At 50.4% G+C, this 16,389-nt stretch overlaps 1 protein-coding gene across 5 annotated transcripts in view; it reads left to right on the top strand.

The window, feature by feature from the left end:
* Nucleotides 1–5,627: 5,627 nt before the first annotated feature.
* The window catches only part of KLHL29 (kelch like family member 29), a 1,379,660-nt gene continuing 1,368,898 nt past the window's right edge, over nucleotides 5,628–16,389 (top strand). For all 5 annotated transcript variants that reach the window (XM_068280223.1, XM_068280220.1, XM_068280224.1 and 2 more), the window contains exons 1-2: nucleotides 5,628–5,698; nucleotides 6,214–6,445. The gene's annotated coding sequence lies outside the window, so the exon portion shown is untranslated. The remainder of the gene's footprint in view (nucleotides 5,699–6,213; nucleotides 6,446–16,389) is intronic.

Genomic DNA, 16,389 nt, shown 5'->3' on the forward strand with positions numbered 1-16,389 from the left:
ATATTTCGGCTGTGGTATCCTTTAGGCCTCATTCACACCTAAAAACGCAAACCGACGCTCCACTGCGCTTCTGATAAAAGTGTGACTTTAAAAACGCAAATGCAATCGCTGCACAAAGTGATTTAGTAAAAGTTTGCGTTTTTCCTATACCTTCCATTGAGGCAAAATCGCTCCAAAAATGGTCCAGGCACCGCTTTGCTGCAAGCAAAGCGCACAAACCGCGCTGATATGAACCTTTTCATAGAGATTCATTGCACAAGCGTTTTGTGGGCGATTTTAAAAATCGCCTGCACTTGAAAAGGCCAAAAACGCCCCTAGGGTGAACAAGCCCTTAAAGTGTACCTGAGACCTAAAAAAAATCTATAACAGGGGGCTTCCTCCAGCACCCTTCAGGCTCATCAGTCCGTCGCCATCCTCCTCCGCCACCTGGATCCTCTGCTAGATGACTCGGTAATTCTGCCAGTCGAGGCCAGTCTACACAGGCACAGTCCAGTCACGCACGCTCCTGTGCAGGCGCAGAACGATTCCGGCAATGGGAGCGTGATGAGGCGCGCATATGGCCAGGCCACACATGCGCTTTACGCCCTGATTCACGGAGATGACGGGGATTCTGAGTATCCAGACAGAGACCAATTAGCCTGAAGGGGGCTTCAATTATGAATGGCCAATCCCTGACCAATTTTACCACCTTTAGTATGAGGGTCAACAGATATTAACTGCTATGAGTAGATTGTGAAAACCGTCATATTATCTGGAGGTGATAAAATTGGTCAGTGATTGGCAATCATAAGTAAAAAGGCATAATGGTGGGCATACACAGTTAGTTTTTTTCCGCTCGATTCTCCGCTCGATTTTGCTGCCCGATTCTCTTATCTTCCGCTCGTTTTTCTCATCTTTTTCCATTCACCTCTATTAGGAATCAAGTGGCAAAATGATCGAACTGGAGATCGGACATGTCGGAAATTATCTAACCATTTAAAGGGACTCGGAGCAGTAACTAGAATCAACATCTGAACTTACCTGGGGCTTTCTCCAGCCCACCGTAAGTCAGGAGGTCCCTCGGCGTCCATCTGGCTCTTCTCCCAGGCCTTGGTCAGAAATGGCTCCCCGGCGGCTCCTGGCGACACTGGGCCTGAGTGTCACGCCGGCTGCCGTGATGACGCGATCGGGACCTCCCGACCTACGGTGGGCTGGAGAAAGCCCCAGGTAAGTTCAGATTTTGATTCTAGTTACTGTTCAGAGTCCCTTTAATCAATTAAAAAACGAACCGTGTATTCCCAGCATATGGCTTTATACACACGCTAAAATGAGGTGGCCAGACTGAGCTTTATTATTATTTTTACAGTGGTTTGCAAAAGTATTCGGCCCCCTTGAAGTTTTCCACATTTTGTCATATTACTGCCACAAACATAAATCAATTTTATTGGCATTCCACCTGAAAGACCAATACAAAGTGGTGTACATGTGAGAAGTGGAACGGAAATCATACATGATTCCAAACATTTTTTTTTTACAAATAAATAACTGCAAAATAGGGTGTGCGTAATTATTCAGCCCCCTTTGGTCTGAGTGCATTCAGTTGCCCATAGACATTGCCTGATGAGTGCTAATGACTAAATAGAGTGCACCTGTGTGTAATCTAATTTCAGTACAAATACAGCTGCTCTGTGAGGGCCTCAGAGGTTGTCTAAGGCCCAGTGCACACTGAGCGGATTTGAATGCGATCCGCCGGCCGCATCCGCCTGAAAATCCGCTTGGCTAATGTATTTTAATGGGCTGGTGCACACCGGCGGTTTGAGGTTTGTAGCAAACTGCAAACGTGCCTCCTACTGCACGTTTGCGGTTTGCTAAAAACCTCAAACCGCCAGTGTGCACTAGCCCATTGAAATACAATAGCCAAGCGTATTTACAGGCGGATGCGGCCGGCGGATCGCATCCAAATCCGCTCGGTGTGCACTGGGCCAAATCTCTGAAATCCGCACCAAAAACCGCTAGCTATTTGTGGATCTGCTAGCGGTTTTGGTGTGCACTGGGCCTAAGAGAATATTGGGAGCAACAACACCATGAAGTCCGAAGAACACACCAGACAGGTCAGGGATAAAGTTATTGAGAAGTTTAAAGCAGGCTTAGGCTACAAAAAGATTTCCAAAGCCTTGAACATCGCACAATGCACTGTTCAAGCAAGCATTCAGAAATGGAAGGAGTATGGCACAACTGTAAACCTACACACAAGACAAGGCCGTCCACCTAAACTCACAGGCCAAACAAGGAGAGCGCTGATCAGTAATGCAGTCAAGAGGCCCATGGTGACTCTGGACGAGCTGCAGAGATCTACAGCTCAGGTGGGGAAATCTGTCCATAGGACAACTGTTAGTCGTGCACTGCACAAAGTTGGCCTTTATGGAAGAGTGGCAAGAAGAAAGCAATTGTTAACAGAAAAGCATAAGAAGTCCCGTTTGCAGTTTGCCGCAAGCCATGTGGGGGACACAGCAAACATGTGGAAGAAGGTGCTCTGTTCAGATGAGACCAAAATTGAACTTTTTAGCCAAAATGCAAAACGCTATGTGTGGCGGAAAACTAACACTGCACATCACTCTGAACACACCATCCCCACTGTCAAATATGGTGGTGGCAGCATCATGCTCTGGGGGTGCTTCTCTTCAGCAGGGACAGGGAAGCTGGTCAGAGTTGATGGGAAGATGGATGAAGCCAAATACAGGGCAATCTTGGAAGAAAACCTCTTGGAGTCTGCAAAAGAAGTCGGCAAAAGATTTAAGACTGGGGCAGAGGTTCACCTTTCAGCAGTACAACGACCCTAAACATAAAGCCAGGGCAACAATGGAATGGTTTAAAACAAAACATATCCATGTATTAGAATGGCCCAGTCAAAGTCCAGATCTAAATCCAATCGAGAATCTGTGGCAAGATCTGAAAACTGCTGTTCACAAACGCTGCCCATCTAATCTGACTGAGCTGGAGCTGTTTTGCAAAGAAGAATGGGCAAGTATTTCAGTCTCTAGATGTGCAAAGCTGGTAGAGACATACCCTAAAAGACTGGCAGCTGTAATTGCAGCAAAAGGTAGTTCTAAAAAGTATTGACTCAGGGGGGCTGAATAATTACGCACACCCCACTTTGCAGTTTTTTTTGTTTTTTTTTAATGTTTGGAATCATGTATAATTTTCGTTCCCCTTCTCACGTGTACACCACTTTGTATTGGTCTTTCACATGGAATGCCAATAAAAGTGATTCATGTTTGTGGCAGTAATATGACAAAATGTGGAACACTTCAAGGGGGCTGAATACTTTTGCAAACCACTGTATTTAGTACTAGTAGACCTTAGCCTGTTTAAAAACAGGCTCTAGGTCTGTCTCTTACTGGCGCATGTCAGTGCGCATGCACGCACAACCGTCCACCGCACACACACCCGCACGGCTAACTGGCACCGTCCTCCTGTCTCAATGGTCCATGCTGCGCACATGCGCAGTAGCAAAAAGCACGGACCCAAGGACACAGAGACAGGAGTACACAGGGACAGTTAGCTTTTATTAGGTAGGATTTATATAGCGCCGACATCTTCCGCAGCGCTGTCCAGAGTATATTGTCTTGTCACTTTACTGTCCCTCAGAGGGGCTCACAATCTAATCCCAACCAGGGCCAATTAAGGGCCCTGTCACACCAAATAGCGTTTTTAAAGGAGCGTTCCCGTTTTTTTAAACACCTCCATTAACTTACATTAAATCGCAGTAAAATCAAGCTGTCCAGTACCTTACAGCATGCCTTGCTCTAATGTTTTGCCTTTACGATGCAATTGTCTGACACAATGCACCACAACGTGAATAGGCTGGTTCATTGGTATGGGGAAGAGGGGGCAAAGTAACAACTATGGGGAACACTAGGTAGTAAAATCGCGTAAAAATTGCAGCGATCACGATTTTTCAAAAAAATCAGGATCGTGGTAATTTTGCTGCGATTTTACAGTGATTTTAATGTAAGTTAATGGAGGCGTTTTTTTAAAAAACAAAACTGCCCTCAAAAATGCTATTTGGTGTGACAGGGCCCTAACTTATCTGTAAGCTTTTTGGGATGTGGGAGGAAACCAGAGTGCCCAGAAGAAACACACGCAGACACGGGGGGAACATACAAACTCCGTGCAGATAGTGCCCTGGCTGGGATTTGAATCAGGGACCCAACGCTGCAAGGCCAGAGTGCTAAGCACTACGCCACCATGGTGCATCTGCTGGGACTGTAGGATGTATATCAGCAAGAGATCTAGACTGCTGAATCATCTTGTCTAAACCACAGGTGAGGATATTGTTCCCATCACTCTAACTAGTGAGCCCCATAGTCATTTCTCTGCCCCCTCTCCTCTCCTCTCCATTCCAACGAAACAGCCTGTTCATGTTGTGGTGCATTATGGCAGACAATATAATTGCATCGTAAAGGCAAAACATTAGAGTTAGGCATGTTGTAAGGTCTTGGACAGCTCATTTACAGTTGCAGTGAAGCATACTTTCATGAACTGTATGCTTCACTATTTGCATTTCCTTTTCCCCTCTGTTGCTTTATAATCGGGTTTTTACTGGTTATGCAACGCAATGCCCCAGCATGAAACTAGCCACAGGCAGGGAGCACACTTATTTACATGCGATGCGCATACAATGCTATCCTATGGGAATTAAAAAAACACATGCGATTTGAATGCGTTTTTGTGCGTTTGAAGGAAAAAAAATTGTCTAATAATGTATTACTTCACTTGGTGATTATAAATATTTATTAAAAATGCAAAATGGAAACGCAGAAAAAACACGCATAAAACGGACAAGAAAAAAACACAAAAACAGAGAAAACGCATATGACAGAAAACGTATGGTTTTCTGCACAGATAAGTGTGCTCGCAGCTTCTTTCACATTCTTAAAACAGATGGCTGTGTGATCGAAATGCAACATACATTATCGCCGCTGTGCATTGCTGATCCTATTCACTACAGTGAATGGGTCAGCGCTGTGCTTGGCTGTAAAACGCATACAGCAGTGCGATAGCGTATTGCACTGCTGCGCAGTGCATCTAATCTGAACATCAGAAGTGCTATCTATGCACTTCTAACGCTCTTGTGTGTCGTACACCATATGCGATGCCGAAATGCGCATAGCAGGGCATATAGTGTGAACGAGGCCTAAGGCTGGATTCATACTGTGTGTGTTGCATAAAGCACACGTTATAATGTGTGTGAACGGCAATGGACATGGTGTATGTTATAAAATACACATTCGTTCAAAGCCTACATGCAGTGAGTTAGAATCGTGATCCGTCACAAAGCAAAGATGTAAACAGGCGAATAGAATTGTAGGGGCAGTGAGTTGGCATGCAGAATAATTCTGCAATGCAACGGATGTAGTGTGAATGCACCCTAAAGGCCCTTTTACACTTAATGCATTTTAGTGTGTGCATTTTAATGCGTTTTTTTTTCTCCTTAGGAGTGCATTGTGAAAAAGCTTTCAGTTTTTTAGCGTATAGTGTGAAAAAGGCCATAAGGAAACATGGACACTGGACTGCACATCAGCTGTCCTTTCAGTTACAACTGACAGCAACTGCTATAGCGTAAAAGGACCCTTGGTGGCCATACACCATACAAGAACTTCCCCACTGCCCCTTGAAGCACCCCCACCCTCCTTATCTATAATACTAAATGAAAGAGGTAATTATGCATGGCATAATGGTAAATCTTTAGGGCCCTTTTAAACCAGAGGGATTTTTCGGCGTTTTAACGTTGGCGTTTTGCTAGGTAAAAGAAAGTCCATAGACTTTCATTTTACCTTTCACATCTAACTCGGCGTTTTGGAGCGTTGCGTTTCAACGCTCTCAGGAGCTTTTTCAGGGCTGTTTACAGCCGAAGTTGGCTGTTGGCGTTTCAATGATAGTCAATAGAAAACGCCAACTTCAGCGTTTTCAAAGCGTTTTACAGCTGACTTGTTCACTTATTTTTATAGAAGAAAAAAAAAAGGACGTTTTCATATGAGCTGTAAAACTCTTTCAAAAGGCTTTGAAAACGCTTTGAAAATGCTATGTATTGGCGTAAAGCAAAAGGCTGACTTTCAGCCTTTTCTACCGCAGCCTCTAGTGTGAAAGAGCCCTTATGTACAACAGTCCTCAGCACACAGAAGTGATATACAGAGTTCCTTAACTTGTTATCACACCTTGACCTCTCATCAGGCACAACAAAGGACAGCCCTGCTCACTGTGAGGAATGGAAGGCCCCCTGGTAGACACTGAAGATAGCCATTGCCAAGGAGATGAAGCCAGCTATTCCTGTCAGGGCTGCCAGTAGGGGACTGGCAGGCAGGAAGCTATGTCTAGTGCAGGGAGCTCCAGCAATATATCTAGCAGTGTTCCAGCATCCTGGAGAGGGAGCCCTACAGCCAGGTACAGCAAACATGGAGGCCGGGTAAGTACATACAGAGTTCTGACATGTACTATACAATGTTATTGTGCTATATATGGGCACATGGAGGTGGAGCAACTATCTTAAATGAGCTATAAGGCTGGCTGCACACATGGCTGTGCGTGAAAGGTCGAGTTTTCTGTCATGTGCAGGGTCTTTTTCGTGTGCATTTTTTGTGCGTCTGTGTTTTTGGGTCCCTGGGTCCGCGCTTTTTGTTACTGCGCATGTGCGCAGCACGGACTGTTTGGACAGAAGGACGGGGCCAGTCAATTGGGTGGGTGTGTGCGCAGGCAGACGGGTGAGCACATACACGTGTGGCAGTAATACACTAGAGCCCGTTTTTTAAACGGGCTAAGGTGGATAGTGTTAAAATAATGTGACATAAAAACACTTTTTCTTCAATGCTTTTGCAGTTATAACTTTTTTCGGTGGTGTGGCAGGAGTATTAAGGGTGCAGTGCTAATGGGAAAAATATAATGGCAAAAGGTGGCGGGAGGGGGTGTCAGTTAGCTAGGCACGGAGTATGGTTAGGTATTGGTTAAGGGGAATTGGTTAGGGTTAGGCATCAGCTGGGGGATCGGTGAGGGTTAGGACCGGTTTCCACTAATAAAGTGATGCGAATGTAGCTACCTAGCTGCATCGCATCACTTCCGCCGCCGCCCGCGTCACTTCCGCATCTCCCGATGCGGAAGTGAATTGAAGAGATAGGATGCAGCTGCGGGCGGATACGGCTGTGCGAGAATCTGTAGCATGCTGCAGATTCTCGGATCGCACCGCACCGCTCCGCACAACATGCACGCAGTGGAAACTCTTCCATTGCTGTGCATGTGTTTCAGGACACCTGTGGTGCGATGCGGCTATGTAGCCGCATCGCACCGATCCTAGTGGAAATGGGCCCTTAGGCATAAGTTGGGGGGGTACATTAGGGATCAGTTTGGGAGTCGGTTAGGGTTAGGCAGCAATTTGCAGCATTGGTTAGGGTTAGGCTACAGTTGGGGGTAGTTCAGGGATCGTTGGGGGGGGGGGGGGAATCGGTTAGCTTTGGCATCGGTTTGGGGAGCCTGTGAGGGTAAAGGATCAACTGGAAGGGGTCAGTTGGGCGGGAAGGGATAGGTTAGGGATCAGTTGGGGTGTACGGTTAGGGGTAGGCATTGGATTGGGGAATTAGTGAGTGTTAGGGATCAATTGGAAGGGGTTGGTTAGGGTTAGGCATCAGCTGGGGGATCATTTAGTCTTCAGTTGAGGGGGTAGGTTAGGGATCGGATGGGGGGGTTGGTTTAAGCATCAATAAAGAGTAGGTTCAAATGAGAATGGGGTCTGGTTAGGCCATAGTTATCTGTAAAAATTACTGATATTTTGCCCACAAAATCTGCGCCCTTGTTAACTTGCGCTTTTATAAATATACGCAGCATAAGTATGAACATACGTACTGAGCACAGCTGAATGCCATGTTCATATCTATGGAGTAAGGAGAAGAGAGGCAGGAGACCCCTTGCTAAGGAGCAATATAACAGCAAGTTGACAATAAGATACCTGCTTGGATCACTATTCCTCCTAGCAGACTTGGTCCCAGGGATCCCATAAGACGTGTAGAGACATCCAATCCTTGCCTAATGACACTGAAAACTGTCAGATCAGCCGACACATTACAAGCGTCTGTAGGCAGCTTTAAGCTCTGTACAGACACTAACGTTTGCCTGCCAAAGTATCAACACTTGTCTCAGCTACTGTGAGTCATACACATTGGCCTCAATTCACTAAGGGCAATTCGGTAAAATAATTTAGGTTTGTAAAATACCACATTCAGTATTTCACACTTTTTTTTCCAAATTCACTTCAAAATTTCCTGTATGCGGTAGATAATATAACAGAAAGCATGCTTCAATTAGTGGTGCTCAGCAGAGCTCGAATATTCGAGTAGCTCGAATATTCGAGCTCTTTTTCAGCTATCCGAGCTCGGTATTCGAGCTCCGAATAGCTGTAGCTATTCGAATGGGCTATCCGAGTACACTCGAATAGCCCATTCACTATTCGAGCTATTCGAGCAAACGGCGCTATTCGAGCTCGGTACCGAGCTCGAATAGCGTCATAGCCCAGATTGATGTCCTTAGAGCCAATCAGAGGGCTCCCAGGCCCTCTGACGGCAGCCAATCACAGAGGGGGACCCTGGCCAGCCCCTACCCTATAAATAGCGGCCGCCATGTTCCGTTTCTCCATGCTTGCCTGAGACTTGTACAGAGAGAGAGTTGCTCCTTTGTGCTTTGGCTTAGCAAGTGCTCTATTGTGATCATTTACCTAGCGTTTTTGCTCACCTACACCTGCCATATACACCTATATTGTTGTTAGTTAGATAGACATTGTATTTTAGTTAGTAGCTTGTGTGTTACATTAGAGACAGGCAGCTGCTGCAAGCTTACAGGTTTAGGCCTCAGGGGGGCCTTGCCTCTGTGGGCAGCTGTCCTCTGTTTATTTCTCTCATCTATACCAGTATTTCTGCTGTCCTTTACTAATAGTATTGTAGTTATACTGTACTAGGAGTAGGACACTCACTGACTGTCACTGTTTATAGGCTACTAGCTAGCTCCTGCGTGTGTGCACTCACTCACTGTCTGTGTGTACACACACTCTATTTCCTTCTGATTACTGATAGATTATTGTTAGTTAGTTGTACTTACTGTTACTACTTACTCTTACTGTACTAGGAGTCTAGGACACTCAGTCAGACAGTCACTGTGTTCATAGGCTACTAGCTCCTGCGTGCGGTCACTCACTGTCTGAGTGTACACACACCACCCACACTCCATTTCCTTCTGATCGCTGATTGATTATTGTAATTAGTTAGTTGTACTTACTGTTACTACTTACTCTTACTGTACTAGGAGTCTAGGACACTCAGTCACTGTGTTCATAGGCTACTAGCTCCTGCGTGCGGTCACTCACTGTCTGAGTGTACACACACCACCCACACTCCATTTCCTTCTGATCGCTGATTGATTATTGTAATTAGTTAGTTGTACTTACTGTTACTACTTACTCTTACTGTACTAGGAGTCTAGGACACTCAGTCACTGTGTTCATAGGCTACTAGCTCCTGCGTGCGGTCACTCACTGTCTGAGTGTACACACACCACCCACACTCCATTTCCTTCTGATCGCTGATTGATTATTGTAATTAGTTAGTTCTACTTACTGTTACTACTTACTCTTACTGTACTAGGAGTCTAGGACACTCAGTCACTGTGTTCATAGGCTACTAGCTCCTGCGTGCGTGCACTCACTGTCTGAGTGTACACACACTAAATTTACTTGTGATTACTACTGATTATTGTAACTGCTAGTTGTACTTCCTGACTGTTACTACTTACTTACTGTACTAGGGGACACTCACTCAGTCACCTCACCAACCAACCCACTCCATTAAAGTACCCCACTTTTCACCCGCCCTTTTACAAAACTTTTGTCTATACGCCCAAAACATTTAAGATGTCTGGAAGTGGCAGCCAGCGCGGTTTGGGCAAGGGGAAGGGCAGCAAGGGAATAAGGAGGAGAGGGAGCAGCATTGTGGCAAGCCGCGGGCGCGCCACCATGCACAGTTCCGCAGCAGCAGCAGCAGCAGCGTCAGTGGCTAACATTCCTCCCATAGCCACTGGCCGTGGACGCCTTGGGCGCCGCCCAGCAGGAGCATCTGCAACTCACGCTGCAGAGACACAGCAGCAGCAGCGTGTAGCACCTGCTCCCATTTTCCTCCAGCCGGGTCGGAAACGTCCCATTGAGGAAAAGGATGCAGACACTGTGGTGCAACTCATGACGGAGGATGAGCAGCCCGCCATCAGCTCTGCATCCGAGGCCTCCACCCTCACCACCACCACCACCCCTGTTCGCAGCAGCCGCCCAGCAGGGTCTGGGGAGGAGGCCAGTTCACCGTCACTCGCCGACCTGTCATTCAGCAGTCTTTTGACCCCAGGCATCATGAGTAAATTGTCTGCTGTTGTTGGCGATCTTGAGGAGGAGATGCTGATGGGCACTTTGGGGGATGAGGGATTGGACAGCAAGACTGTGGCGACAGTCAAGCAGCCCATCCATGCATCAGGAGAGGAGTTTGGGGGGTCCTCATCCCAGCAGGACATGTTTCAGGAGGGGGAGGATGATGATGACCCGGTGACAGACAGAGACTGGGTGCCACCACCTCCAGGGGATGTCGTCCTCAGCAGCTCGGAGGAGGAGGAGGATGCTCTTGTGGGCCTTGCAAGGAGGCGCATCATTGCAAGCATTGGCAGCAGCAGTAGGCAGGTCCCACAGCCTGCTGGTGTCTCAGGCTCAGCAGCAGCAGCATCTGCCAGTACCACCACCAGCCGCACCCAAGCCCCCCCCCCCCAACCACCACAGGGAGACAGGCAGCAGCGCTTCCATGCCGTAGGGGGATGTTTAAGTCACCAATCTGGCGATATTTCACCATGCCCACTGTGTACAGCAAGTACGCCACTTGCAACCACTGTCAGCGGAAGTTGAGCAGAGGTGCAGACCCCTTAAAGTTCTGCACCAGCTCGCTCATCAACCACCTTGCGGCTAAACATTTCCACCAGCATGAGGAGTTCCAGAGGCTGAAGGCATCTGGTGCTGGCAGTGGCACCACACCCATCACTGCACAGCCTTCAGCAGCAGCAGCAGCAGCAACAGCAGCCACCCGCCCTCCTGCTCCTCCAGCAGCACCAGCAGGAGTGCGGAAACGCACTGCTCCTCCCCCCTCTGCAACTCCTGCCGCCGACACTGAGGCCTGTTCTGGCAGCCAGTCCTCAGTGGCCTCCTCCGCTGTGTCTGCTGATTCCCGTGTCAGCAAAAGGCCACGCCAGAGCCTTTTGAGCGAGTCCTTCCAGGGGGTGGTTAGGGCTCTGCCTCCCAGCAGCCGTCGCGTGCGGCAGCTGAACGGCTTGCTGGCACGGGCCATGTGCTCCCAACTCCTGCCGTACACGCTCGTGCAGGAGGGGAGCGACATTCGTGCGCTGCTTGCTTGCGCAGCCCCAGACTGGCAGCTCCCCAGCAGACACTTCTTTGCCCGCAAGGCCATTCCTGCACTGCACCGCTTTGTGATGGCCAATGTGGAGCGAGGGCTGGAGCACGCGGTTGGTGAAAGGGTCCACGTCACCATGGACTCCTGGAGCAGCCGCTTCGGGACAGGCCGCTACCTGTCCTTCACTGTCCACTGGGTCAGCTTGGTGGAAGGGGGTGAGGATGGGAGAGCAGCAGCGGGCACAGCAGCAGCAGCAACACAGTGGGTGGTGCCACCCCGCAGGCTCAGGGGAACTGCAGCAGGTTCCTCCGATCCTCTGCCATCCTCCGGCACACCTGGCCAAACCCCCCGCCTCAGCAGCAGCGTGAAGGCCCGCCACTGCCAAGCGCTGCTGCACTTGGTCAGCCTTGGGAAGACCAAGCTGACGGCAACCCATGTGTTGGCCAAACTCCAGGAGCAGGAGAGGATTTGGCTGACCCCCAGAGGCCTCAGAGTCGGAGAGGTGGTGGCCGACAATGGGGCCAATCTGGTTGCCGCAATAGACAGGGGAAACCTGACCCACATCCCCTGTCTTGCCCACGTGCTGAACCTGGTGGTGCAGAAGTTCCTGCGCACCTACCAGGGGATGGGCGAACTGCTGGAAACGGCAAGGAATGTTGTGCGTCACTTCCGGCGCTCGGCTGCAGCCTGTGCGAGCCTGGAAGACGTGCAAAAGGAGCTGGATCTGCCACGCCATCGGCTGATCCTTGACGTTCCGACTCGCTGGAACTCCACCCTGGCGATGTTGGAGCGTCTGGTTGAACAGAGGCGCGCTGTCAAACAGTACCTTGCCCTGGCCACTGTTTCCGCAGCTCAGAGAAGGGACAAGACCAGCAACATCCCGTCCATCGTCCCCGATGATGACTGGAGGCACATGCAGCAGGTGTGCTTTGTGCTGGCTCCCTTCCTGCAGGCCACAAACATGGTGAGCAGGGACCATGCTATGGTCTGCGAGTGGGTGCCCCTGGTTTCTCTGCTGAACAGGGCCCTCGATGCTTTGCTGGAACAGGGAGCGGCAGCCTTGGACCAGCAGGAGCGGCAACCAGCTGCGCAGTCCACCTCTGAGGGGGAGGAGGAGGAGGACTTGGTGGAGGTCCCTGACCTGGCTGCTGATGAGGGGGATCAGCACAGCGCAGCTGAGTTGGTGCGGGGGTGGAGAGAGGATGAGGCGGCAGAGGAGGAGGATGAGGACAGCACTGACGTCGATGTGCCAGCAGACGTGGCCCGCTTCTTCCCAATGGCAGCGCACATGCTGACGTGCCTGCGCAGGGACCCCAGGGTGATCCAGATGAAGCAGAGGGAGGAGATCTGGATCAGCATGATGTTGGACCCACGCCTCAAGGGGAAGTTGAGCCAGTTCCTGCCGCCTGCAGGAGGAGACCCAGCGCAACAAATAAGGAGCTTGCAGCAGGCCCTTGTTGAGCGCTTGGAGGAAGCCTTCCCCCAGCCTTCCGCCCCCACTGTCCAGCAGCCAGCACAGAGGCAGCAGCAGGTGCCTGCATCCAGCAGCAGCAAGCGCCCCACAGACCTGCTGTCTCTCAGCCACGAGCTCTACAGGACTGTAGAGGCTCCGGCAGCAGTGACTAGAGAGGAGATGCATGCAGCAGCATCCTCCTCCGGTCACAGCCAGCGCCTGACCCGCATGGTGGCTGACTACATGGGGTCGTACAGCGGGCTTGACAGCGATGCCCCTGTTGATCCCATGGAGTATTGGGTCAAGCGCATGGAGATCTGGAGCGAGCTGGCGCAGTACGCCCTGGAAGTGCTGTCCTGCCCCCCTTCCAGCGTGCTGTCCGAGCGCTGCTTCAGTGCAGCTGGTGGCGTGGTCACCGAGAAACGCTCACGTCTGTCTCACAAGTCTGTGGACAGACTGACGTTTCTCAAGATGAACCAGGCGTGGGTGGAAGGCGAGTTCCTGGCCCCTGTTGTCGGCGAGAGGGGGACATGAACTGGCTGCCGGAACCATCGTTAATGTGCCTTACCACCCTTTACCACCTCCTGGCTCCTGCTCACTAAGCCAGCCTGGTTCACTTTGACTATTACGTCGCCTGCAGCCACACATTTTACACCTACAGTGGGCTGCTGTGTACTGCCCTTCTGCTGTCTGTCTGTGTTTCCCACTGCCAGGGTACACAGCATTACCTTCTTCTGCTGCCACTCTGCAAAACCAAAACCAAAAAACCATTAAAAAAAAAAAAAGGTTTAATTTTTCTGAGGTGCCCGGGTTGAAAACTGTGTTGTCCCAGTTGTGTATTGGACACAATGTGGGCTGCACGACCGCTGTCTGGGACCTCCTGTTGTGTTTATTTACAGCCCTGGTATCACCGCTAGGTACCAGGGCTATTATGTCACGGCGAGCTGCCTGCCTCATTGACTGCCTGCTGCCACACACTCATCCTCCTCCTCCTGCTGCTGAATTTACCTCCTGCTGTCTTTGTGTTTCCACTGCCAGGGAGCACATACAATGGCGCTTCCAACATGCGTGCGCCCACCAGCTATTTGTTACGCTCAAAAATAGCTGCATTTCTTTAAAAAAAAATTGAAAAGAGAAATACGAGAAGAAGAAGAAGAAGAAGAAGAAGAAGAAGAAGAAGAAGAAGAAGAAGAAGGAGGAGGAGGAGGAGGAGGAGGAGGAGGAGGAGGAGGAGGAGGAGGAGGAGGAGGAGGAGGAGGAGGAGGAGGAGGAGGAGGAGGAGGAGGAGGAGGAGGAGGAGGAGGAGGAGGAGGAGGAGGAGGAGGAGGAGGAGGAGGAGGAGGAGGAGGAGGAGGAGGAGGAGGAGGAGGAGGAGGAGGAGGAGGAGGAGGAGGAGGAGGAGGAGGAGGAGGAGGAGGAGGAGGAGGAGGAGGAGGAGGAGGAGGAGGAGGAGGAGGAGGAGGAGGAGGAGGAGGAGGAGGAGGAGGAGGAGGAGGAGGAGGAGGAGGAGGAGGAGGAGGAGGAGGAGGAGGAGGAGGAGGAGGAGGAGGAGGAGGAGGAGGAGGAGGAGGAGGAGGAGGAGGAGGAGGAGGAGGAGGAGGAGGAGGAGGAGGAGGAGGAGGAGGAGGAGGAGGAGGAGGAGGAGGAGGAGGAGGAGGAGGAGGAGGAGGAGGAGGAGGAGGAGGAGGAGGAGGAGGAGGAGGAGGAGGAGGAGGAGGAGGAGGAGGAGGAGGAGGAGGAGGAGGAGGAGGAGGAGGAGGAGGAGGAGGAGGAGGAGGAGGAGGAGGAGGAGGAGGAGGAGGAGGAGGAGGAGGAGGAGGAGGAGGAGGAGGAGGAGGAGGAGGAGGAGGAGGAGGAGGAGGAGGAGGAGGAGGAGGAGGAGGAGGAGGAGGAGGAGGAGGAGGAGGAGGAGGAGGAGGAGGAGGAGGAGGAGGAGGAGGAGGAGGAGGAGGAGGAGGAGGAGGAGGAGGAGGAGGAGGAGGAGGAGGAGGAGGAGGAGGAGGAGGAGGAGGAGGAGGAGGAGGAGGAGGAGGAGGAGGAGGAGGAGGAGGAGGAGGAGGAGGAGGAGGAGGAGGAGGAGGAGGAGGAGGAGGAGGAGGAGGAGGAGGAGGAGGAGGAGGAGGAGGAGGAGGAGGAGGAGGAGGAGGAGGAGGAGGAGGAGGAGGAGGAGGAGGAGGAGGAGGAGGAGGAGGAGGAGGAGGAGGAGGAGGAGGAGGAGGAGGAGGAGGAGGAGGAGGAGGAGGAGGAGGAGGAGGAGGAGGAGGAGGAGAAGAAGAAGAAGAAGAAACAACTACTGAACAAAATTTAGGACACAACTTCTCTTTCCACATTTTTTTTTAAAGGAACATCCCCACATAATCACTTGCTGTTGTTACTTGGAAAAAAAGATGTTTCTTGCATCATTCACCCTCAAAACAAGTGTTGGAAGCTATTTAAGGCCAATTCGAATAGTCAGCTCGAATAGTGAGCTCGAATACCGACTCGAATAGTGAGCTCGAAGTCCGAGATCGAATAGTAAAAATTATTCGACTCGAATATTCGACTGACCTCGAATAATTTACTATTCGAATTCGACCAAACTCGAATTTTAAATAGGGGTATTTGAGCATCACTGGCTTCAATTCACTAAGCCCTGTTGGGTAAGTCTCACCAGCTTTGGAGGGCAGGAAGCTATAAGTCTTCCCACAAGTGGTGTGCATGAGTTGGGAGTTTTCTGTTCAGTGGATTCCCAGCATCCCTTTAGATGTGCTGCAGCCACTGGAGGGTGCTCTTCTGTATAATAGTATATAGATATGCACATCTAAAGGGATACAAAAAAGGCTTTTAAAATGTCTCCTTCCCCTGCTCTGTGTTCTATAGTCCTGCCCTCCAGAGTATCACAACAAGTAAGGTGAGAAGCAGGGCTGTGTGGCTCTCCCTATTGGCTGTGTGGCTCTCCCTATTGGTTGTCTGGTACATCTGTCAGTGTCACCACATGGAGATTGTGAGTTACCAGCTGGTCAGAGGTGGAGATAAATACTGAACACTTTACTGAATGCTTTAGGCCCTGTTCACACTGCACACGTTCCCATCCGCATTTCGGGAACACGTACAGGAGGCAGACACGAAGAACATCAGACAGTGCATAGACTGCACTGTCTGGAGTTCACAATGCATGCGTTACGGATCAGTGCAGTCCGGGAACGCATGCTGCACGCATTTTTTGCAGAAACGCGCGGCTGACCCATCCACTTCAGTGAATGGTATCAGCCACGCAGCGTATAGAAACGCGGATGGCAGGTGCTCGTATGTGTTGCGTTCCGAACGCACGGCCGTCCGCGTTTCATAATATGAACATGGCCTGAATCTTAGTGAATTGCAATTTCTTGTCATCTGAGGTATTTACCGCACAAGTCTGTAATTTACCTCACTAGTCGGTAATATTATTTTTACCAGTGTGGTAATAGGTTTAGTGAATTGGCATTTGGGAAGGTGATCGGTAAAATA

The sequence above is a fragment of the Hyperolius riggenbachi genome, chromosome 4 (genome assembly GCF_040937935.1).
Source record: "Hyperolius riggenbachi isolate aHypRig1 chromosome 4, aHypRig1.pri, whole genome shotgun sequence".
Lineage (NCBI taxonomy): Eukaryota > Metazoa > Chordata > Amphibia > Anura > Hyperoliidae > Hyperolius > Hyperolius riggenbachi.